The 26,021-nt window shown below is 44.5% G+C and overlaps 1 protein-coding gene across 1 annotated transcript in view; it reads right to left on the bottom strand.

Annotated features, from left to right (window-relative positions):
• The window catches only part of LOC138681748 (regulator of G-protein signaling 7-binding protein-like), a 105,760-nt gene that overhangs the window by 68,495 nt on the left and 11,244 nt on the right, over positions 1-26,021 (bottom strand). The window lies entirely within an intron of this gene.

Raw genomic sequence — 26,021 nt, 5'->3', positions numbered from 1 at the left:
TAAGATTTGGTTTTATTTCTCATTATCCTACTCTGAGTTGATTGGTAATAAATGAAACTAATTTCCCCATGTCAAGTCTGTTTTGCCCGTGATGGTAATTGGTGAATGATCTCTCCCTGTCCTTATAGGACTTTTATATTTTCTCTCCCCTGTCCAGCTGAGGAGGGGAGTGATAGAGCAGCTTTGGTGGGCACCTGGAGTCCAGGCAGGGTCAACCCACCACAAATAGTATTTAAGAAAATTATCAGGAAAGAAGCACTTAAAACTCATTACTAAATTCTCAGCTTTGGCCACAGCTGTGTTTCAGTAGAAATCTAGAGAAGAAAATTACTGAAATATGATGGTGAGACAGATCTCAAAGCAGTGGGCCTAAACGGGACATAAAGGCACTCTTCTTGACTGTCTTGGTTATAAGGACAGTTCTTTACCAGTGCAACTGCAACTTTCAGTCACATCTGTAAAGCTAAGCATGAAGCTTCAGTAAACTTTTTTTTCAACAAATGTGTTTTTTGCAAAATTTTGCCAAGAAAGAAATTTTCTCTCAAAAATACTGAAATGAAAAAAAATATTTTGAGTTGTTCTAACATTAATTTTTAACCCATTCAGGCTTATGTGGTGTCCCTAATTTTCGTGGGCATAGGGTCATTATCATGACATGAAAGACTCATAATAAGATGCATTTGTAAGTCTTTAAATACCTTTTAAAATTTAGTTCTAAATCCCTTTATAAAGCACTATTTACAGATATAAGTTAGTATCACTCAGGTTTTTGCTCAGGAAGAGCTTATTGACTGATTCCACTTGTGACATGCCAAGATACATACAGGAGTTGCTCTGTACTGTTATGTGTTAGGGCCTAAAATTCCAGGAAATTGATCATTTAAAATAAAATTTTGAAGAAATAATTTAGGAAAACAATATGATAAAAACGTAATTTTCACATGCTTTATTTAGGAAACACTATAGCAACAATAAAATAGGATATTTAAATATTATGCCTTCCCTTGAAAGACTGAAATATGATGTAAAAGCATTAAATAATATACACAGTATTTTTCAGAGATAATAAGTACTAGTATGTTGAGGATTTCTTGGCTGGGCGAGGGCATGTGAGCAATCCAGCCTTTACCTGGGAACGAAGCATAAGTTTACAAAGTGCTGAAGCAGACAAGGACGCTGTGTCCTTGTACACTGGGAAAAGGAAGATAAGAAGAGCCTGACAAACAACTCTTGGATGCCAAAGAATGAGATAAGTAACTGCTGGACACCTCGTGAAGAAGCTTGCACAGCCAATAGAGGATAAGATTGTACCAATTAGAGTATTGTATAAGGCGCATGCACAAGCGCATAAGGTATATAACTGTGCTAAAAGTTGTAGTAAATGGGCTTCACTTGATCACATTGGTCTGTGTGTGATGTCCCCTGTGGATCCTCCGCAACATTTGGTGCCCGAACAGGGACCCTCAGATCAGTACTTTATCGTCTCTATGAGAATTTCTGGTGCAGCTGAACTGACGAGGGAGTGGAGAAGCCGGCCGAGAGTGTTCCTGCTGCCCCGGCAGGATGGCATGAGCTTCAGCTAAGCTGGGAAGAACGACATGAGCTTTAGCTGAACTGGGAAGACGAGGAGACGCGCGTAAGCTTGAATCTCGCCCTGATCAGGTGAGCGGTCGGAGAAGGAGATGGGGTTGGACAAAGAGCAGGAAGCAGTCCTAAAGCTCCTTCGTTATTTTCTCTCTGAGAGAGGACTGAAATTCGATAATTCTGTGTTAAAGGGGTTGCTTTTATGGGCCTGGAAGAGAGAACTTATCCCAAGTATAAATGTCGCATTTGAAGAAGCGACCTGGGATAACATAGGCAAGGCGCTGTGGGACGCTATTAGCTGCGGGGGGGATAAGGCAAAGGAGGCAAACAAATACGCCGCGCACTGGAAGGTAATTCGAGACATGCTGGAGACAATGAGGGCGGACCGGCAGGCAGCCGCCGCTGTCTGCGCGGCGGTGACCCCCTCTGCTGCCTCCATGGCTACCGCGTCAGCCTACCCCGCTGCAGTTAGGGGGACATTCTCTACACAACTATCTCTACCCCCCGAGCATCCATTTCTGCTAATGCTGAGACGCCTGCACAGACACAGCCTTTGCCTATACCCAGCCAGGTCGCTGGCTCCGAAGATATCCCCCTGCCTGTTACTCCGCGAGAAGCGGAGGAATTAGGGGGGACCGATTGTCGCCCGACAGATCCGAAGCCGACAGACTCGGGGGTGACTAATGCGGATAAACAGATTGCGGGGGAGAGGGAACCATCTCCATCGGGTAGTGCGATGGAAGAGCTGAGGGAGGTGGTGAACCAATTACAAAAACTGACAGTACTGTCGGAAGAGCTCCTTAGGGAGGTGGTGAACCAATTACAAAAACTGACAGTACGGTCGGAAGAACCAGAAGTGAGGGAGAAACGTTCATCCTCCCGAAAGGAGGAACCGAGAAGGCAAGAGAACGAAGATTCTGGTCGTATACCAGCCCCGCTTTCTCTCCCCCCCTTCTCACCACCCCCTCCGGCGCCTCCCTCGGCCCCTCCCCTCCCCTCCCCTCCGGCGCCTCCCTCGGCCCCTCCCCTCCCCTCCCCTCCGGCGCCTCCCTCGGCCCCTCCCCTCCCCTCCCCTCCGGCACCTCCTCCGGCACCTCCTCCGGCCCCTCCCCTCCCGCCCCCTTCTCACCGCCCCCTCTGGCGCTTCCTCCGGCCCCTCCCCTCCCACCTCCTCCGGCCCCTCCCCTCCCGCCCCCTCCCTTTCCGCCCCTCCCCTCCCGCCCCCTCCCTTTCCGCCCCCTCCCTCCGCCCCTCCCTTTCCGCCCCCCCCTCCGCCCACTTTCCGCGGCGCGTGTCAGCCGGCCATGGAGTGGCCGCCGCCAGTCGCGGCCGCGTCTGGCTCCCGGGCAGAACCATCTGCGCCCCCGCCACCGCCCTTTCATCCATCCCGGCTCTCGGAACCAGAGACGGTGAAACCAACTGTGCCCGCGATAGACGCGGAGTCGCCTGCAATAGCCGCTGCAGAAGAAAGGCAGAGACATTGGAGGGGAGTAATAAAAGATGCCATTATAGAAGGGACTATGCTCCAAGCATTCCCAGTTATTGCACCAAATGGACAGAAAAAATGGGAGGCGTTTGACTGGAAGGTCATTGAGAAATTAAAGAATGCTGTGAGTCAGTACGGAATCAAATCTGCGTTAGCTCAACAAATGCTGCAATTCATTTTTTCTGCTGATACGCTGATACCTCAAGATATTAAACAGATAGCACAGTTGGTTTTGGAGCCCTCCCAAATGTTAGTGTTTTTCCGACAGTGGGAGACGCTCTGTGATCGGGAACAAGCAACACCGCGACAACAAACAGATCCCTTATGGGGAGTAACCACACAGATGCTGATGGGTTCTGGACCCTTCGCATCAGGGAACGCCCAGGTACAATGTATCACTGAGGTACATCATCTATCACAGACCTTGGCGTATCAAGCTTTTCTTACCATACCAGACAAAATGCGAAGCCATACTTTTACTCAGGTGAAACAGGAGCCTAACGAACCTTTCACACAGTTTATTAATAGACTGCATAGGGCAATCTATGACCACCCTGACATGGACGAGGGCATGAAAGAAAAAATGTTCAAAATGCTCGCTTTTGAAAATGCTACTGAAAAGACACGCAAAGCATTGTGTAATTTGTCGAAAAATGCAGACGTCGTTGATATGATAGAATACATGGATCGATCAGTGGACTCACAGAAAGTAGCCTATGTAGCCGCAGCTCTACAAGGAGCTATAAAGATGCATAAGGCCAGTAAGACACCCTTGGTCAAGTGTTTTAACTGTGGCAAACGTGGACACATTAGGAGCCAACGTACAGTTTCTGCTAACAATAAGTGCTGCAACAATTGTAAGAAAGATAACCATACCACCAAGAATACAGGAAGAAGGGAAACTTTACACCGACCGCGAAGGCCCCTCGCACGATGACACAAATGCAAGGGTTTTGGGCTGCCAGCCCTCAGGCAGCCTCGCAACCACCAGATCCGCCACTGCAGGGAGCTCCGGAGTGGATGTGGAAACTGCAGTAGACATTACATTGATGGACGCGGGGGTACACTTGGTGGATAGCAACATAAAGGGACCATTGGGGTTTTGGGCTTAGTGCATTTGTGATGGGGCGATCTTCAACAGCTCTAAAAGGAATTTTGGTAGTCCCAGGGCTTATTGATGCAGATTTTTGTGGGACTGTGAAAATTATGATTCATGTTTTAATCCCTCCTGTTTCTATTCCTAAAGGTGCCAGAATAGCACAATTAGTTCCATTCAGGTCGTGTGTTCCGAACCCAGGTGAAGTACAACGTGGAGATGGTGGATTCGGCTCCACAGGGGAACCACAGGTATACCTTGCCATGGACATAACAAGAGGTAAACCAGAAAAGGTAGTGCAATTGGAAGGGCCTGACGGAGTTATCGTCAAGAAACTGATGACAATGGATACAGGAGCTGATGTTATGATTATTTCATGATATATTTGGCCTCCATCATGGCCATTGATCAATCCAAAGTTTGGCATTGCAGGGATAGGGGGCACACAAGCCACCTTAGTAAGTCAGCTACCGATTACATTTGTGTTCCCCGACGGTGAACACATTACGATGTGTCCATATGTCATGACTACCCCAAAGGAATTGTTTGGCCTCATAGGCCGTGATTTATTGAGCCAAATGAAGGCAATGTTAGTGACCCATCCTTTTTAGGAGCGGTCACTGAGGGGCAGCCAATCCTGAAAATTAGCTGGAAAACAGATGAGCCTGTTTGGATTGATCAGTAGCCGCTAAATTCTGAAAGGCTGCTAAAAATACAAGAGTTAGTTGAGGACCAATTGAGAGCGGGACATGTTGTTCCTTCTACTAGTCCATGGAATACACCAATATTTACCATTCCCAAGAAAAGTGGGAAATGGAGACTGTTACATGATCTCAGAGCTGTGAATGCAGTGATGCACAGTATGGGAGCCCTGCAGCCAGCTTTGCCGTCTCCAGTTATGCTTCCAGAAGAATGGGATTTGCTAATTATAGATCTAAAGGAGTGGGGTTTTTTCACCACTCCCTTGCACCCAGATGACGCTGAACGGTTCACCTTTTCGGTACCATCGATTAACAAGGCAGAGCCCTATAAGAGATACCATTGGGTCGTGTTACCGCAAGGAATGCGCAATTCCCTCACGATGTGTCAGGTGTATGTGGCCTGGGCATTAGAGCCTGTAAGAAAGCAGTTTCCTCAGTTGATTATTTATCATTATATGGATGACATTTTGATAGCAGGAAGGAACTTGCCACAGGATGAAATTTTAACTCAATTGCAGGACATCTTAAGCCATCGCGGAGTAATAATCGCTCCTGAAAAGGTGCAAAAGGCAGCACCTTGGAAGTATTTGGGGTGGCACATAGATGCTAGCAATGTTTAACCTCAGAAGGTTCAAATAACATTAGAAATTTCAACGGTACATGATGTCCAGAAGCTTGTGGGAGATGTCCAGAAGCTTGTGGGAGATATCCAGTGGGTGCGGAATCTTTGCGGTATCACTAATGACGATATGGACCCTCTGGTAGAACTCCTGGGTACAAGCGCACGTGCAGATGAGAAACGGGAAATGACAGAGCTGACCAATTGGTTGCAGCGGCATGGGAGCCTCCTCCAGGGAATTGTTTTCAACAAGCACGGCAATCACATGCGTTCTTGCACCAACCCGCTAGGATGTTAGCAAAGCAATTTGACTTACCACTCACTGATGCCCAAGGTATCGTTAAAGCATGCCCCAATTGTCAAAAGGAGGGGCTGGGCTTGGGCTGTGGGGTTAACCCACGAGGTCTCTTGCCACTGCAGTTGTGGCAAATGGATGTCACCCATGTCATGTGGTTTGGTGCAAAGCATTATGTGCATGTGTGTATTGATACCTATCCTGCTGCCATGTGGGCCATGGCACAAACTGGAGAAAAGGCCTTACATATTGAATGACATCTTCACACTTCTTTTGCAGTGCTGGGTGTGCCTAAAGAAATTAAGACGGACAACGGCCCAGCCTATGGTTCTACACGATTTGCTCGATTTTGTAATTTGTGGGGAATTCACCACGGTATGGGTATTCCACATCTTCCCACAGGACAGGCTATTGTCGAACGGGCCAACCAAATCTTAAAGAGCATGCTGCAAAGACAAAAGGGGGGAACCCAGGGCTTACTCCCAGAGGAACGATTGGCCAAAGCCTTATTTGTGCTAAATTATCTTAGATTGACAGGTGATCACAAAGACCCACCAATGGTAGTGCATCATGCTCTTTTACAGGCAGAAAGGATGCAACAAAGTACAGGAATCAGGGTAATGTATAAGGACCCAGAGTCCGGGAAATGGTGCGGACCCGCAGAAGTAAAGCTTACTGGGAGAGGGTATATGTGTTTGCTTACAGATTGAGGTATTCGCTGGATCCCAGCTAAGTGGGTCAAGCCATGGCTTCGCACTGATGCTGGACCTGGAATCGTCCCAACGGCAACTGGCACGGCACCGGCGGGTGCTGGAGCCACTGATCCGACAGATTCCGACTAATAGAGTATTACACTTTAGAGGACTAGCGGACATTGAGTCCTTCAGAGAGGCTTTTGGTTAAGGCATTATAAGGATTTATCGCTTGTGGAAGACTTAGAACAGCGTGCCTTATTGTATATAGAACTTGCATTAGGTAAAAAGTGTGTTAAGCATAATTTGATTAAACATAGTGTGATTACAGGAAGACAGTGTGGGGTAAATGTAAAAGTTAGCTAAAGCCAAAATTAGGGGTAAGGTCTATTTCCATTAATAACCTGGGAACGAGGTTGATTGTGTTTCCACAGATACAGGCCCACGACAGACTCCTGTTTGATTTGTACGACCATCATCATCTGGAGCATCATAGATGGTGTGGCAATATGAATACCACCTCAGTCAAAAACTAATGTATAGGTCACCTTGGCTAATGTAACAGGTCAAGATTCTCTGTGCATTGCAACCGCATCATAAAGACCACGAACCAATAGACAAGATGGCTATGACTTGTGCAGCGTGCCTGGCCAGCGAGCACATGCGTCATAGGTTGCAACCGAGGCGGATTTTGGCACCCGCTGGCCACGTGTGCTGAAACCCGTTCCTCTGCAAATGTATAAATACCAGGATTTTCCGAAGAGCATCGGGCTGGTGTACGGTAAGGCCATCGTTGCCTCTGTGGGGACGCCCACGGAAAGCTGGCACCTACCGATTGCTGGGCTGAGTTCGTGGAGCAAGATGACACAAGAATGTATGGATGGTTCATCTTCCTCATAGTCCTCATGGTTCGGGTCATTAGGGGTAATGGGTTGGCTCAAAGAATTATGGGCATTATTGTAGTTATTGTGATTTTAGCTATTGTAATAATTTTACCTTGTTTAGCTTGTTAAGGAAAAATGGCATCCCAAGTTATTAAGCAAGCCTGGATTGATCAAAAACAAAAAGGGGGATTTGTTGAGGATTTCTTGGCTGGGCGAAGGCATGTGAGCAATCCAGCCTTTAGCTGGGAACAAAGCATAAGTTTACAAAGTGCTGAAGCAGACAAGGACGCTGTGTCCTTGTACGCTGGGAAAAAGGAAGATAAGAAGAGCCTGACAAACAACTCCTGGATGCTGAAGAATGAGATAAGTAACTGCTGGACACCTCGTGAAGAAGCTTGCACAGCCAATAGAGGATAAGATAGCGTTGCGTGAAACGGGGTATTGTACCAATTAGAGTATTGTATAAGGCGCGTGCACAAGCACATAAGATATATAACTGTGTCAAACGTTGTAGTAAATGAACTTCACTTGATCACATTGGTCTGTGTGTGATGTCCCCTGTGATTCCTTCGCAACACTGGTACACCTATTTAATAAGTGATTCACCTAAAGGATCAGGCAGAGGTTGAATGAAAGATTTTCAAAGCTTTTCCCAAAACAGAAAAAAAAAATATTCAAAACATTCATTATTCTTGTTAATCACGTTTATTACAGTAATGCCACAGATCTAAAGGAAAATGGATTCCAGTGGGCTTGTTGTTATATAGAGTACATTCAGGTCTCTGCCCTGAAAAGTTTCCAAATAGTTAATATGACAGCAGCAAATTTGTTATTAATTTCATTACTGTTTGGAGATGGGCTATGGGGGAAAAAAAGCAAGAATCAGAAACACTGAAGAAAAGGATGACAACAAGGGAGAAGAGGGTATGAGAAAATTTGGAGTGAAGTGAAGGTAACAGCAACTGTCAAAAAAAGAGTCAACACTTAAGTTTTGTAGGCTTTTCAAAATCCCCACATTTCCTGTTTCTATATATGTACCTAACAGCTGGATCCTCTGGCTGATTACTCCCTAAGAAAATTGCTTTCATAGAAGTCTGAAAAGCTTTTTATGTCCAACAGTGATAGCAGGTATTCTGAAGGAAGGACAAAATGGGGCAAGAGAAGGGCATGAAGTTAGAGAATGCTTGCAGAAACATTGAATTGTCTGAACAATGTCAGCTCCGATGCTACAGCATTTCTAAAGGGACCCTTCCAAACTAATTCAGTCCCCAAATCTCTCTGGCTACATATGTTTTCCTTAACTTCAGTTTTGTGATGTAAAAGGTTTGTATAGCTCAAAACAAGAGTGTAAAACAGTAGTTATTTCAACCATTGCTACAGATACATAGGCTCACCTATGGCCAGAATACTCCACTCTCCCCAAGTTAGATTTAGAGAGACAAACCCCCTGGAATCTAACCATAGTGGAATGCTGCTCATGCATTTCAGAGAAGAGAGTTCCAGTGGAGGACTTAAAATACAGCAGCACCTTACTTTTTGGTATCCTCTTCCAGGTTGGAGTTTGAGACCCAGAATGGAGTGCTGAATGCAGAAGCCATGTCAAAATGGAAGCCAAACCACCCTAAACCTGCAGCCTACTACAACCCTAGACCAAGGTACTGTGTAGATTGAATTTACAGTTCACCAGGCTAAAGATGAAGAATGCTGAAAAATACTCATGTGAGTTCTGGATCTCTGCTCCCCTGCATCTTTATGTGGTTTATCTGCTTAAAACACAGAAAAAATCATTGGAGCAAGGACTAGAATACAAGTTCTCCTTACCACCAAGGAAGTTCCTTAACAGTCTTCAATGTTTACCCACACTGGCATTGCTTGAAACACAAATAGACTGCAGACTTCTACACCATTTTGCTCCCTTGTGCACAATACTCTGCCCACTGGGTCAGATGATGGCAATGTGCCCCCTCCTTCACTGCAATTACCTCACAGTTTCAGGTCATGTCACAGAGGAAAAGCTACAGTGCTCTATTTCTGCCAGGGAGAATATGCCTAATTGTGGTGATCCTTGAGCATGGGGCAGAGTCCCTGGCTGCTGGGCTGAGACACAGCTTCTCTTCTGTCAGAGGACCCTTCACATAAGAGGCAGGCTTACCTGCCTGCCTTACCCAGCATGTGCAGTCCTTGAGTGTCTCAGCAGTGGCAGTGATGCACTGGGAGGTGCTGTAAATGTGCTGGTTGAGTGTGAGATGGAAGAAAGGGACAAATAAGTGACTGACAAAGATGATGTCCATCTTGCTTTTATCTCCCACTTCCCCCCGACTGTAGTCTGGAAGTCAGGGCATTTTTATGGGAGGTAGGTGCAAGTGCTCTAGAAATTAAGTTGACTTACCTTCAGCTTTGGTTTAAAAGAAAGTGGCAGGTGCCACTGTGTTTTATGAGGAGTTCAAAATTGTCAGTGTGTGTTAGGCTCTGAGGATGCTCTGGCAGTGCCTATGGGATCAAGCTCGTTAGAGCTTGGACAAGCAAGAATGCCTCACTTCTGCCTGCTGATTAGATTTACCATTAAGCAAGGTGCTAAGCTCTTCACTTTGTCAAAACTAAGTTACATGGTGTCACTGCAGATGTAGAACTTTCAGGCTTTTCGGAATTGCTGTTTTGGACATAGAAAAGTAAATGCTAAATTCAATTTTAGATAGGTTTGCCCTTTACTAAATCTGGCCCCCAGTTATGAAAGACAGATCTATAAAGGGAGATATAAATACCTTGTATCTTTAAGTCCCAACTGCCTATTAGAGCACAGTTCCAAAGACAAAGGTACAAAGCAAAAGTGAGTCTGTGGAATTAGCTATTTTGAGAACTCTAGTTTTAGTAAGTAACCTTGTTTTCTCCTCCATTATTTGCTTTCTGAATTCACCTATTAGAACTTGAGGCATCTCTTAAAAGATTTCTTTTTCTGCTTGCAACTTAAATTGAGTAAATAGATTTTATTCTCAACAACAGAACCCACCTTAACTCAGTTCTACAGAAAATGGTCTTAGTATTTCAATGTCCCTTTCCATCATTTTAGATGCACATAGCTTGTATAATTAGAGAATTTTTTGCAAAGGAAACTAGTGAGAGCAATGTATGTGTGTCTTATCCTCTTGAGAAAAGAGTAAGCTATGGTATACTTATCGTGCACTAATTTGTCCATAAAGAGTATGTTCACAAAATATCTGTATCTGAGCTTACTTCCCAAAACATTCCCATGTAGACCAACTCCCATTAGTCAAAAATAGGATTTGAGTCACTGGAATAGGTGCAATCTCTGATATACAGTAGTAAGTCTGGAGTCACTTCATGACTAAGAAATCAGTGAAGATATTCCAAACAGAGTAGAAAAAACACAGTCAGAATTTGCCACTAGAATCTGATATGCTCAAAATCACAAGAAAATTGTAAGCATTTAGGAAAGTTACAGTAAATGTTTACAGAAGCTGAATGTAAAGATTGAGGGAAAATGAGACTTTATATGATAAGAATGATCAGTAATGAACTTGCTCCAGATCCTGAAAACTCTTCTTTGGAGGGAGAAAATGATCTCACTGACTTTTCTCATTTTGAACAGTCCCAGTCAAGTCATCAGGACAACTTGCTGAGTAAGGTAACTTGCAGGCAAACCTTGACTGTAAGAATTGTGGGATCTGGCCTGCCAGATTAGAACAACTTACTGAGATGAGTTGTAATATACGCCTGTGAGTGCAAATGGGAAGTTTTATATTTCCCGCAGTTTTCACAAGTGCAGAATCTCAACATTTTGTACTTACTTAATAGGATTTTTAAGGTCAGATTTTTAAGTTCTTAATATTTTAAATATCTGCAATATTTTGGCAAAAAAAACCCCATATGAATTCAGGGATCATTATGCTGTTGGTATGCCACGTATAACAGTATCGATTCTTGCAGTGAACATTGACTGCTTGCTTTGTTTTCTTACATGTCATTACATTATTTTTAATATTTAATTATACTCTCAACAGGCCACATTCTGGTTATCATGGTGCAACCTCTGTGAAGCACTTACCTTATTCTTAACTTTTCATCTGGCTGTTGAAACAATGCTAACTGTAACTCAGGTAGGATACAGGGGCAGTGCCTGTAATTCAGAACTCTAAGGATCAACATTAACATCACTCTCCCCACCTCTGGCACACATGGTTAGAGGAGTACAATAGCAGTGACTGCAAAGACATCTAGGGAGGGCAGAGATCTCCATACATGCTGCATGTTTGGTATCTAGCTTGGGCAGAGCTCTAGTTTGTTGCTCTATCTGCTGGCATTACCTTGGTTTTGATTCATGATTATAAAAATTCTTCCCTGTTGAGCTAAGTGTTGCTATGTTTTGTTTCTGCTCAGCTATACTGCCTGCCAGCAGTGCTTTATTTAACATCTTAAGTTAAACAGTGAAAATGGTTTCTATTATGTCTGTCTGAATGCAGCTCTCATTATATCATAAGCCTGAAGTCTCCTTTTCTCTTAATTTGTAAAATATTTTGGAGCAGCCTTTTTTGTTTGCTTGTGTGCTTTAGAAAGCAGATAATCATTTTAAAGTGTCATAATTTGGGGAAAATTCAGACATTTTAATAAAAATTTGGCCACAACTGTGTGTCAATAGAGTGTTTTAAAACAACCTTAGGAACTGATCTAATATTAATTAGGTCTGAGAAATTACCCTCTATTGCTTAATGAAAACATCAGAAATCTACTGTAGATTGCAAAGGAAAACAAAAGTAGAAATTAACTGAAACTACATACTTAAAGCAGCACTATGGTAACATTTCTGTGCACTGCAACAAAGAAGGGAATGCAATCAGGATGTGATTTTTAGGTCTACTTCTTTAACTTTTCTTGAATTCAGGGGAAGTTACATGTAACAACTGTATTATAAAAGTAACAGATGCACCCCAATGTAAAATAAGGAAACTTTATCTTGGAATTTTCCCAATGAGAAGATTTACGGTAACTTTTGTCACAGGCTAGAAGGAACATCTAGAGCCAATCTAGTCTAACCCCCCTGCTCAAAGCAGTGTCAACTGGAGCAGGTCACTAAGGACCATGTCCAGTTGAGTTCTGAGTATCTCCAAGGAGATTCCACAACCTCTCTGGGCACCTGTTCCAATATTCTACCAACCTTGCAGTAAAAAAGGGGGTTTAAAAATGTTTAAATCCAATTTCCTGTATTTCAATTTGTGCCCACTGCCTGTTGTCCTATCACTGGATACCACTGAGAAGAGTCTGGCTGTGTCTTCTTTATGCTATCCCATCAGGTATTTATACACATTGATAAGATCCCCCTTCCAAGCCTTCTCTTCTCCAAGCTAAACAATCCCAGGTCCATCAGCCTCTCCTTGTATGTCAGATGCTGCGTGCTCTTAATCATCTTCATGGCCATTGACTAGACCCGCTCCAGTATGTCCCTTTCTCTTTTCTACTAGGGAGCCCAGAAATGGACACAGTACTCCTGATATGGCCTCAACAGTGCTGAGTAGAGGGGAAGGATCAACTCCCCTGACCTGCTGGCAACACTTCCTAATGTAGCATAGGAGGCTGTTGGCCCTCGTTGCCACAAGGGTACAGTGCTGGCTCATGTTCAGCTTGGTGTTCACCAGAACCCCCAAGTTCTTTTCTGCAAAGCTACTTTCCAGGTGCTTGGCCCCCAGCCTGTATGGGCATATGGGTTTATTCCTCCCTAGAGTCAGGACTTTGCAACGCCAGTCTGAACAACAAAGGACAACTGCTTTCAAAGCTACGTTCACACAGATGTACATTGCCATGCACCCCTGGGCTCCTCACACAGTTTCATTTCATGAAAAAAAGCCACTGTCAACATATATATCAGACTGGCACAAAGACACTGCCAGTTCTGGTTTCACTGTGCCAAGTGCACACAGAAGTACTTGCATTATGTAAGCATATCAAGTGCTTGAGAATATGAAAGGGACATTTACAAAAGTGTGTACACAGTTGTGCAGACCTGTATCTTAAAATACAGTTCTGAGTTATCTTTCTGTTTACATCCCAAACATAGTGTACTTCATCTATAAAGCTGTCTCTCTATTTGATGACTTCTAAAATATCACCAGTCTTTATCATCCCATAAAGCAGATCCTCTTTCAAAACAGAGATTTGCACATTTTGTTTTCATCTTCCTGTTGTTCCAAGTATTTTTCCTTTCTTTTCCTTTGGAAAAAAATTATGCCGACGCATTTTCTTGCTGCTTTACTTTCTCCAGTTTTGACCATGACTTCTGATACTGCAAGGGTGCACAATGTAATTCAAGACATTCAATTTCTGATAAATGAATACAACAGAAAATGTAATAAAAGAACCAAACCTTGCTCACTTTCTTCAGAAGACAGTTGTGGGAGCAGCTCAGAACACCTGGCATTTGTTTTCAAGAGTGACCGTTAGAACTTGTGCTGCATGTTTGCCAAGCCTTTGAAGAACTAGTTTCACAAGGTCAGGTTGGAGGATGGCCTTGTGTAGGCCTGGGAAGATGTGGCTGAAGAGAGTCACGAGTATGTGTTATGGAATGTTTTTATCTTTAACTGTTCTGAGGACTGGCAAACATCCCAGCTGAGCCAGATATGCCCTCCTGTGTTAGTAGTATTGGCTGTATGCTGTTAGTTCTTTCTAGATCTTTGTTGAAACATATATAAGTTTGATCCTTTTGTGAAATAAAGGGAATCTTGCACAGAGAGCTTGAGCACTTGATTCAGTCACCGCAGAGACAGTCTCATTAAAAGTCACTAAGAATTTATAGTATGAGTGTGTTGAGCAGGAAATGACCTGAAGTCCTGAGAATACCAACACTGAAAGAAGAGTTTAATTTGACTTGAATTCTTAAAAGATCATCACCTAGAACTAGAATATTTCAATTTAAAATATTTTTATTTCTAATCTTTATTCCCTGAAAGCCATGGTAGCGTTGTTAATCTCAGGCATGCATCTGCTCTTTGATAAAACTTCACCTATTTCTACAAGAAAAATACATAAGAGAGCAAGTTAAGAAGAGAGTATAATAGCTATGACGCCCTATTAGGCTAGAGATGGAATCTGAAGTTTCCCTTCTCAATAAACTTAAACTTTTTAATTGATCTGTGACATGTTTAAACACACCACAGTGTAAATATGTCATTATTCATCCTCAGCATTTTCTGAGTAAAAGACCTTCATATTTAGACAAATCCTGAAATCTTCTGTGAGAGTTCATATTTGTCAGATACAAATTGTTCAGATGCAGCCTTTGGCTCAGAAAACCCCTAAACTACTGTTTGCTGGTGTCCTGGTTTCAGCTGGGATAGAGTTAACTGTCTTCCTAGTAGCTGGTACAGTGCTATGTTTTGAGTTCAGTATGCGAAGAATGTTGATAACACTGATGTTTTCAGTTGTTGCTCAGTAGTGTTTAGACTATAGTCAAGGATTTTTCAGCTTCTCATGCCCAGCCAGCGAGAAAGCTGGAGGGGCACAAGAAGTTGGCACAGGACACAGCCAGGGCACCTGACCCAAACTGGCCAACGGTGTATTCCATACCATGTGACGTCCCATCTAGTTTAGGAACTGGGAAGTGGGGGTGGGGAATCGCCGCTCGGGGACTATCTGGTTGTTGGTCGGCGGGTGGTGAGCAATTGCCCTGCGCATCATTTGTACATTCCAATCCTTTTATTACTACTGTTGTCATTTTATTAGTGTTATCATTATCATTATTAGTTTCTTCTTTTCTGTTCTATTAAACCATTCTTATCTCAACCCAGGAGTTTTACTTCTTCTCCTGATTTTCTCCCCCATCCCACTGGATGGGGGGGAGTGAGTGAGTGGCTGCGTGGTGCTTAGTTTCTGGCTGGGGTTAAACCACGACAGTCCATTTTGGCACCCAACGTGGGGCATGAAGGGTTGAGATAACGACAAACCTGACCAGAGCTTGTTAAAACAAATTTGTTCAAAGCATTCATTATATTGGTCTAATAGTCGCTGGTCATTATGTTGATTTATGTGTTACAGTTGTTGCTCTGGTTTCTAAAGCTCTGTTATGTATCACCTTGCTTGCTGTATGTAGTTCCTCTTCTGCTGCTTATCATCTGTGGGAGGTGGATTAAGGTTTTCGCTTTGATGTATTGTGTAACACTGGTTTATGGTATGATAAAGTCATCGGCTGTGGGATTAATCTGGTATTTCCACTCAGCATTGTCACCTTTATACTGCAGGAGCCATCTGTGGGAAACTATTAATAATTATACCATTTACCTTTCCTCCATGGAAAACCAGTCTATGGGTGGGGTACCTTTCTTCCCCTCTCCTTTCTCCTTCAGTCCAGTTACAATGGTGTTTGAGAATTTTGAAAAATTTGAATACTCTTGGGATGTTGGGACCAGCACGGTCCTAGCCCTACTGCTAGGAACTAGCATACTTCTGAATGTGGTTCAGCTCTTGTTTAAGGTTAAACAACTATTTAAGAAGATCACCCAGAGATCTGCCCCAAGGCTGGATAATTATGAGTGGCAGGGTGTGTGGGGTAGTATGGGCAAGTACCTAGGAAAGTGGGCACCTCCCATGTTTTGGAACTTTACCCCTGAACAAGTGCAGAATCCAGAAGAACTAGTAAAATATTGGGAAAAGGTATGCTGTCACCCCAGCAGCTCCAGAGAGATACAAATCACTGCAACGTGCTGGGGCCTGGCCCATACCTATCGAGCCCTGTTCAACACCACTCAGTACCCTCAAGGGAAGAGAAAGTCTCTGGACCTAACAACAAAATGATGAGCACTGCGGCCACTCAAACCTCGGCAACGGGCGCTGCGGCCCCTCCAGCCTCAGCAACGAGCATTGCAGGCACCCAGACCTTGGTGACAGGCACCATGACCCCTCCAGCCCCGGCGACGAGAACTGTGGCTACCCAAACCTCAGCAACAGGCACTGCAGCCCCTCCAGCCCCGGCAATGAGCACAACAGCTACCCAAACCTTGGCAACGGGCACTGCGGTCCCTCCAGCCCCAGCGACGAGCACTGCTGCTACCCAAACCTCGGCGACAGACACTGCAGTTATCCAAAACCCGGTGAGCGATACTGCAACTGAACCAGCGGAAAAACCTGCACCAGTATCAGTTGCCCCCGTACATAAAAAGAAATATACAAAAAAATCAGTTCGCTTAGAAAAGGATGAAGGTGAACCAGGGTCATCACGGGAACAGGAGGAAGAAGCAAAACCAGAGGTAATAACCCGGTCCCTATCCTTGAGTGAGCTGCGGGATATGCAAAAAGACTTTGGCCGCCGTATAGGTGAGCACATTATCACCTGGCTCCTCCGATGCTGGGACAATGGGGCTAATAGTTTGGAATTAGAAGGTAGGGAAGCCAAGCAGCTGGGATCGCTTGCCAGGGAAGGTGGCATTGACAAGGCAATTGGAAAAGGGACACAAGCCATCATCCTCTGGAGGTGACTCCTGTCAAGTGTGAAGGAAAGGTACCCCTTTAAGGAAGATGTTATATGTCAATCAAGCAAGTGGACCACCATGGAAAGAGGTATCCAATATCTGAGGGAATTAGCTGTGCTAGAGATGATTCATCATGACCCTGTGTCGTGGTTTAACCCCAGCCAGCAACTAAGCACCACGCAGCTGCTCACTCACTCCCCCCCATCCAGTGGGATGGGGGAGAAAATCGGGAAAAGAAGTAAAACTCCTGGGCTGAGATAAGAACGGTTTAATAGAACAGAAAAGAAGAAAATAATAATAATAATGATAACACTAATAAAATGACAACAGTAGTAATAAAAGGATTGGAATGTACAAATGATGCGCAGGACACCCAGCCAGTGTGCGGGCAATTGCTCACCACCTGCCGACCGACACCCAGCCAGTCCCCGAGCGGCGATTCCCCGCCCCCACTTCCCAGTTCCTAAACTAGATGGGACGTCACATGGTATTGAATACACTGTTGGCCAGTTTGGGTCAAGTGCCCTGGCTGGGCATGAGAAGCTGAAAAATCCTTGACTATAGTCTAAACACTACTGAGCAACAACTGAAAACATCAGTGTTATCAACATTCTTCACATACTGAACTCAAAACATAGCACTGTACCAGCTACTAGGAAGACAGTAAACTCTATCCCAGCTGAAACCAGGACACCATGACAACCAACAATTACCCAAAGATCCAGATGAAGTCCCATGCACACGACCCATGTGGCGGAAGTTTGTACGGAGCGCACCATTGTCCTATGCCAACACATTGGCAATAATGACCTGGAAAGATGAAGAGGCACCGACAGTGGAGGAAGTGGCTCGCCAACTCTGTCAATACGAAGAAAATCTCTCCTCCTCCCTACAAGCCTGCATTTCAGCTGTGGAGAGGCTGCCCGCGATTTCTAGCAATTCAAGGAGGATATGTTCTACTCCCCACTTGTAAGGACCAATGTCTCAGCTATTAGGAGTGAGCATTCTTCTGCCCAAGAGAGAGAATATAGAAGGTACACACCGCGAGGTGCCCTGTGGTTTTACCTATGTGATCATGGAGAGGACATGAGGAAATGGGGTGGAAAACCTACCTCAGTCCTAGATGCACGGGTATGTGAGTTGCGAATAAAAACCACCACCAAAGGGGATTCTACCAGGAAAAAAGCCGCTCCAGTTTCCAAACGGAGTAGAAGGGCTGATCTCATTTCTGATCCTCTTGAAGGGAATTCTGAGCCAATTTTACAAGAAGTGAATACTGGATACTCTGACCAGAATTAGAGGGGCCCTGCCTCCAGCTAGGGGGAGGAAAGGGATAACTGGGTCTATTGGACTGTGTGGATTCGATGGCCTGGCACGTCAGACCCACAGGAATATAAGGCTCTAGTAGACACCGGTGCACAGTGCACTCTAATGCCATCAAGTTATAAAGGGACAGAATCCATCTATATTTCTGGTGTGACAGGGGGATCCCAAGAGTTAACTGTATTGGAAGCTGAAGTAAGCCTAACTGGAAATGAATGGCAGAAACACCCCATTGTGACTGGTCCAGAGGCTCCGTGTATCCTTGGCATAGACTATCTCAGGAGGGGGTATTTTAAGGACCCAAAGGGGTATCGATGGGCTTTTGGTATAGCTGCCTTGGAGATGGAGGGCACTGAACAGCTGTCTACCCTGCCTGGTCTCTCTCAAGACCCTTCGATTGTGGGGTTGCTGAAGGTTGAAGAACAACAGGTGCCAATTGCTACCACGACGGTGCACCGGCGGCAATATAGCAACAACCGAGACTCTCTGATTCCCATCCACAAGTTGATTCATCAACTGGAGAGCCAAGGAGTGATCAGCAAAACTCGCTCATCCTTTAATAGTCCCATATGGCCAGTGCGAAAGTCTAATGGGGAGTGGAGGCTAACAGTTGACTATCGCGGCCTGAATAAAGTTACGCCACCGCTGAGTGCTGCCGTTCCAGATATGCTAGAACTTCAATACGAGCTAGAGTCAAAGGCAGCCAAGTGGTATGCCACAATTGACATTGCTAATGCATTTTTCTCATTCCTTCTGGCAGCAGAGTGTCGTCCACAATTTGCCTTTACTTGGAGGGGTGTCCAGTACACTTGGAATCGACTGCCCCAGGGGTGGAAACACAGCCCCACCATTTGCCATGGACTAATCCAGACTGCACTGGAAAAAGGTGAAGCTCTGGAACACCTGCAATACATTGATGACATCATCGTATGGGGCAACACGGCAGAAGAAGTCTTTGAGAAAGGGAAGAAAATATTCCAAATCCTTCTGAAAGCCGGTTTTGCCATAAAAGAAAGTAAGGTCAAGGGACCTGCACAGGAGATCCAGTTTTTGGCAATAAAATGGCAAGATGGACGTCGTCAGATCCCAATGGACGTGATTAAAATATAGCAGCTATGTCTCCACCAACTAATAAAAAAGAAACACAGGCCTTCTTAGGTGTTGTGAGGTTTTGGAGAATGCATATTCCAAATTACAGTCTGATTGTAAGCCCTCTCTATCAAGTGACCCAGAAGAAGAACGATTTTAAATGGGGCCCTGAGCAACAACAAGCCTTTGAACAAATTAAACAGGAGATTGTTCATGCAGTAGCCCTTGGACCAGTCCGGGCAGGACAAGATGTTAAAAATGTGCTCTATGCTGCAGCTGGAGAGAATGGCCCTACCTGGAGCCTCTGGCAGAAAGCACCTGGGGAGACCTGAGGATGACCCCTGGGGTTTCGGAGTCGAGGATATCAAGGATGCGAGGCTCGCTATACTCCAACTGAAAAAAAGATATTGGCAGCATATGAAGGAGTTTGAGCTGCCTCAGAAGTGGTTGGTACTGAGACACAGCTCCTCTTAGCACCCCGACTGCCAGTGCTGGGCTGGATGTTCAAAGGGAGGGTCTCCTCTACACATCATGCGACTGATGCCACATGGAGTAAGTGGATTGCACTGATCACACAACGGGCTCGCATAGGAAACCCCAGTTGCCCAGGAATTTTAGAAGTGATCACGGACTGGCCAGAAGGCAAAGATTTTGGAATGTTGCCAGAGGAGGAGGTGACACGTGCTGAAGAGGCCCCACTGTATAATAAACTGCCAGAAAATGAGAGGCAATATGCCCTGTTCACTGATGGGTTCTGTCGCATTGTGGGAAAGCATCGGAGGTGGAAAGCTGCTGTATGGAGTCCTACACGACAAGTCGCAGAAACTGCTGAAGGAGAAGGTGAATTGAGTCAGTTTGCAGAGGTGAAAGCCATCAAGCTAGCATTAGATATTGCTGAAAGAGAAAAGTGGCCAGTGCTCTATCTCTATACTGACTCATGGATGGTGGCAAATGCCCTGTGGGGGTGGTTACAGTAATGGAAGCAGAGCAACTGGCAGCACAGAGGTAAACCCATTTGGGCTGCCGCACTGTGGCAAGATATTGCGTCCCGGCTAGAGAATCTGGTTGTAAAAGTACGTCATGTAGATGCTCATGTACCCAAGGGTCGGGCCACTGAAGAACATCAAAACAACCAACAGGTGGATCAGGCTGCCAAGATTGAAGTGGCTCAGGTGGACCTGGACTGGCAACATAAGGGTGAGCTATTTATGGCTTGGTGGGCCCATGATACTTCAGGCCATCAGGGAAGAGATGCAACATATAGATGGGCTCGTGATCGAGGGGTGGACTTGACCATGGACACTATCGCACAGGTTATCCATGAATGTGAAACATGTGCTGCAATTAAGCAAGCCAAGCGGCTAAAGCCCCTGTGGTATGGAGGGCGATGGCTGAAATATAAATATGGGGAAGCCTGGCAGATTGACTATATCACACTCCCACAAACTCGCCAAGGCAATCGCTATGTGCTTACAATGGTGGAAGCAACCACTTGATGGCTGGAAACATATCCTGCATCCCACGCCACTGCCCGGAACACTATCCTGGGCCTTGAGAAGCAGGTCTTGTGGTGACATGGCACCCCAGAAAGAATTGAGTCAGACAACGGGACTCATTTCCGAAACAACCTCATAGACACCTGGGCCAAAGAGCATGGCATTGAGTGGGTGTATCATATCCCCTATCATGCACCAGCCTCTGGGAAAATCAAACGATACAATGGACTGTTAAAGACTACATTGAGAGCAATGGGGGGTGGAACCTCCAAACATTGGGATACACATTTAGGAAAAGCCACCTGGTTAGTCAACACCAGAGGATCTGCCAATCGGAGTGGCCCTGCCCAATCAGAATTTTTACATACTGTAGAAGGGGATAAAGTCCCTGTAGTGCACATGAAAAATATGTTAGGGAAGACAGTCTGGGTTACTCCTGCCTCAGGCAAAGGTAAACCCTTTCATGGGATTGCTTTTGCTCAAGGGCCTGGGTGCACTTGGTGGGTGATGCGAAAAGATGGGGAAGTCCGATGTGTGCCTCAAGGGGATTTGATTTTAGGTGAGAATAGCCAGAATTAAACTGTATGATATTCGTTGCTGTATAACCCTGCTACTGTATGTTATCATTACTATAATTGTTATATGCTATATCCATAGTACTATAGTAAGAATCACTTGGATCAAGCAAGAAAGAACTGTGATAAAACTGAGCAAAGCGCAGTAGTGATGGAACCAGAACTGACTCCAGCATGCAACAATCCAACGGTGCACACCATCCTCCTGCTGCGTCCAATGTCACCTGCTCTTCACACTGCACTGAAGCCCAATTCTGCTCTACCGACTGAGAGGACTTTGCACCATCCCTCCTGCCCAGACAGACTGGTATGACAGATGGACCCCAGAATCGGAAACTAAATGAACTCAACAAACGTTTTATGAACATAACCCATGAACTAAAGGAATGATATCTCTGTGTGTGTATACATATAAATATACATATATCATTGTTCATATGTCTCAAAGGGATGGAAAGGTGATGATGATTGATCAGGATGTAACTAATGTAACTAAAGGTATGGGAACTGAGCATGACGTCAATGGTACAGAATAAGGGGTGGATACTGTCCTGGTTTCAGCTGGGATGTAGTTAACTGTCTTCCTAGTAGCTGGTACAGTGCTATGTTTTGAGTTCAGTATGCAAAGAATGTTGATAACACTGATGTTTTCAGTTGTTGCTAAGTAATGTTTAGACTATAGTCAAGGATTTTTCAGCTTCTCATGCCCAGCCAGCGAGAAAGCTGGAGGGGCACAAGAAGTTGGCACAGGACACAGCCAGGGCACCTGACCCAAACTGGCCAACGGTGTATTCCATACCATGTGACGTCCCATCTAGTATAGGAACTGGGAAGTGGGGGCAGGGAATCGCCGCTCGGGGACTATCTGGTTGTTGGTCGGCGGGTGGTGAGCAATTGCCCTGCGCATCATTTGTACATTCCAATCCTTTTATTACTACTGTTGTCATTTTATTAGTGTTATCATTATCATTATTAGTTTCTTCTTTTCTGTTCTATTAAATCGTTCTTATCTCAACCCACGAGTTTTACTTCTTTTTCCCTATTTTCTCCCCCATCCCACTGGATGGGGGGGAGTGAGTGAGCAGCTGCGTGGTGCTTAGTTTCTGGCTGGGGTTAAACCACAACAGCTGGGAAGTGGCAAGTATACTAGGGAAGGCATCATTCTATGCACAGCTTGTTTTTTATATGCTTTTTTACAAAATATCTGCTACTGGCAGCTGTCAGATTTGGGCTAGCTGGGGTAATATGGTCTAATCCAGCACAGACTTTGTAAGGTTTTATGTTTCCTTGCTACTTCCTTATCTTTGTCACCATCATCTCCTTTGTTTTTCTTTCTCTCGGTTTTTAAAATGTAAGTGTGGCTTACACTCCCTCCATTTCCCTAGCTGAATTTCTTTTTGATGGCTTATGAGTGTATACTTTTTCTACAGCTACAACTGCAGTCTTCTCTTCTTGTTCATATGACACCACTGTCCTACTCTGATGTCCATCTAATATTCCAGAACTGACATGCCCATGATCAAAGTTTTTTCCTCCTCATAACTTCTTCTATCCTGTTCAGTTCCTAATGTATTATCTCCACCTCAGCATTTCTTTCCCTTCCCACAGTTCCCAAATTTTCTTCCAGAGCTGCCTTTCTCAGCACTAGTGGATCTGTTCCTGTTTCTTTCCTTCTGAGTCTTTGCACCTTTCCTCTTTGTTATCTTCCCTAGTCTGGTAGAACAGGTGAGTTATGAAGGGAAATAGGTGCCTCTTGTAGCTGCCTGAATCAGAAGTGCATTTAAGAGTCTCAAATCCTGATGTATTCAAACAGGAAGCATAAAATGAAGCTGTCTGCTAATTTTCCAAGGAAGACATCAGCACAAACAAGATTAATGAACTTGATGTTGTCTGAGACAGCAGTGCCAACTTCTTGAAAGAAACTCAGTGCCCTGCAACAGCTCAGGTCAATTAGAGATTAACCGAATATTATTGATGACCTTAACTAATAGAATGCTGATCTGTAATGAAATTTTATAGTCTAGTAACATAATTAGCTAATTGTTATTATTCTCTCTGGCTGGGAAAGCAATAGACTTTTTTTAACAAGCTTTGGAAAATTGAATTGGTTGTCTTACCCAGGAGTTCGCACAGTGCAGTGCTATGCATTTTGAACTAAAGCAGTGAACTAAATGAGTCTGTCCCATCTGCTGACTACCAGTGATTTCTGAGCAATACACTACCCTCCTGACTATCCTCCTGACTATTTAATACTGGAGATGATTTAATACATTCATGTCCCTAAATACTTTTCTTCCTGATACTTTTTCTTCCTACCAAATTAGGTTCCCATTCCAGATCCTATGCCATATGCACTGCACCGCTCTTCCTGCTGAATTAGACTGAACCTCTGAGACTATTTCTCTTCTCCTTCTATTTGTTTTCAACACTGAAGCCTTACTGCACCTTCATCTCCCATCTTTCCTCACAGATACACCAAAAAAGTTAAGTTGGCTCACATGGCTTTCCTCAGCTATAGGAGGGTGAGGATGTGAAGCACATCTTGTAAAATGTCTGTCAAACTAAACAAGTAATTTCCAGAGGATTTCTAACACCTACCAGTTGTTATGGATATCACATTATTATCATAGTTATTTAAAACAGGTTTAGATTAGCTAAATGTCAATCTCGTAGCATCTGCACAACCTTCAGGACATCTTTGTGCATATGACAGACTCCCAACTGTGAAATGATTACTTAAAAAAACTCCATACTTCTAAATGAGCATGTGTCTATGGTTTTCTTTATGGGGGAAAAAAAAAAAAAAAATCCAAGTTAGGTTCTGCTATTCAGATGTATTATTTTGGTTTGTATTAGTCTCTCCTTTGAGTCTGAAAGTGCACAAGATCAATTTCACTGTTGTTTGTTTGTTTCCACATTTTCAGTGCTACAGTGTTGAGGTAGTGTACACTGGTTAAAAAGAACTATATCTTGTGGTTGGTCTGTTTTTTTTTAATTCTCACAGACTTTAGTAACTTAAAAGCATGTATTTTTTTTGAGGAACAAATCAGAGGCTGTAATATCAACTTAAGAGTCTTTCCACAAAATCACATCTGAAAAATGTTAAAAGTTTTACTAAAATGACCAACCAGTGTTTTTTTCTGTTTAGCTTTTTAGTGTGGCCTTCCCTTATATACTAAACCTATGACAGATTTCTCATATACATTAAACTGATGAAAAAACTTCAATGGGGATTAGGCAGAGCTGCAAAAAAAAGAAAGATTTTTTCCAGTGACACACAATGGATTATGTTGGATAAGGCAGGTGCAGAAAGCTCTGATGAAGTGTGGTCAGAGAGACAAAACACAGGAGATACATGTGTTAATACAAATGCCCCAGTCACCATACTGTGAAGAACCCACAAATAATTAGACTTCATGTAAGCAGCATGAATTCACGTTTTATAAGATACAGCTATTTATCTTGTACTGAGGCATAGTCTCAAATATGTGATGATACATTCTATCACCATGGAAAGGAATGTATATAATGTAATACACTAAGTCCGTCAAAGAATAAATTCAAACATTATGCTGGCAAAGCTTCAATCCTCATTTCAACACAAGTAAGGATTTAAAAACATGTAGAATGTAAATACAAGTTTTCACAATAGTATTTGTATTCCCCCCGCTTCCGTAATTTTCACCTAATCCTTTTCCTCTAATTTTCCTAAGTCTCCAGTTAAGCTGAATTAGTTGTCTCTACCTGTTCAATTAGGTATACTCAATGAAGGATTGGGCAGAAATCTATTGCTATTTCACCCCTGAAAGGCAAGGCTTCTCCCTTGATCTTTTTGTCTAGTGATACAGAGTAAAATCCTGTTCATCTTACATAAAAGCATCCAGTGAAATTAGTAAGATACCATCTTGGTAAGGGGATGCATTGGGTTTGCATGGCAAGGTTTTGGTAGCAGGGGGGGCTACAGGGGTGGCTTCTGTGAGAAGCTGCTAGAAGCTTCCCCTATGTCCGACAGAGCCAATGCCAGCCGGCTCCAAGACAGACCCGACGCTGGCCAAGGCTGAGCCACCCAGCAACAGTGGTAGCGCCTCTGTGATAACATATTTAAGAAGGGAAAAAAGTTGCTGTGGAACAGAAAACCACAGCCAGAAGAGAGGAGTGAGAACATGTAAGTGAAACAGCCCTGCAGACACCAAGGTCAGTGAAGAAGGAGGGGGAGGAGGTGCTCCAGGTGCCAGAACAGAGATTCCCCTGCAGCCTGTGGTGAAGACCATGGTGAGGCAGGCTGTCCCCCTGCAGCCCAGCGAGGTCCACAGTGGAGCAGATATCCACCTGCAGCCCATGGAGGACCCCATGCCGGAGCAGGTGAATGCCTGAAAAAGGCTGTGACCCTGTGGGAAGCCCACGCTGGAGCAGGGTCCTGGCAGGACCTGAGGATCCATGAGAGAGGAGCCCACGCTGGAGCAGGTTTTCTGGCAGGACTTGTGACCCCGCGAGGGACCCACGCTGGAGCAGTGTGCTCCTGAAGGACTGCACGCCGTGGAAGGGACCTATGCTGGTGCAGTTCGTGAAGAACTGTAGCCCGTGGGAAGGACTCATGTTGGAGAAGTTTGTGGAGGACTGTCTCCCATGGGAGGGACCCCATGCTGGAGCAGGGGAAGAGTGTGAGGAGTCCTGCCCCTGAGGAGGAAGGAGCAGCAGAGACAACATGTGA

Source organism: Haliaeetus albicilla, chromosome W (assembly GCF_947461875.1).
Source record: "Haliaeetus albicilla chromosome W, bHalAlb1.1, whole genome shotgun sequence".
NCBI lineage: Eukaryota > Metazoa > Chordata > Aves > Accipitriformes > Accipitridae > Haliaeetus > Haliaeetus albicilla.
Note: the sequence above shows the minus strand (reverse complement) of the source record. Positions and strands in the feature narration are given on the sequence as shown.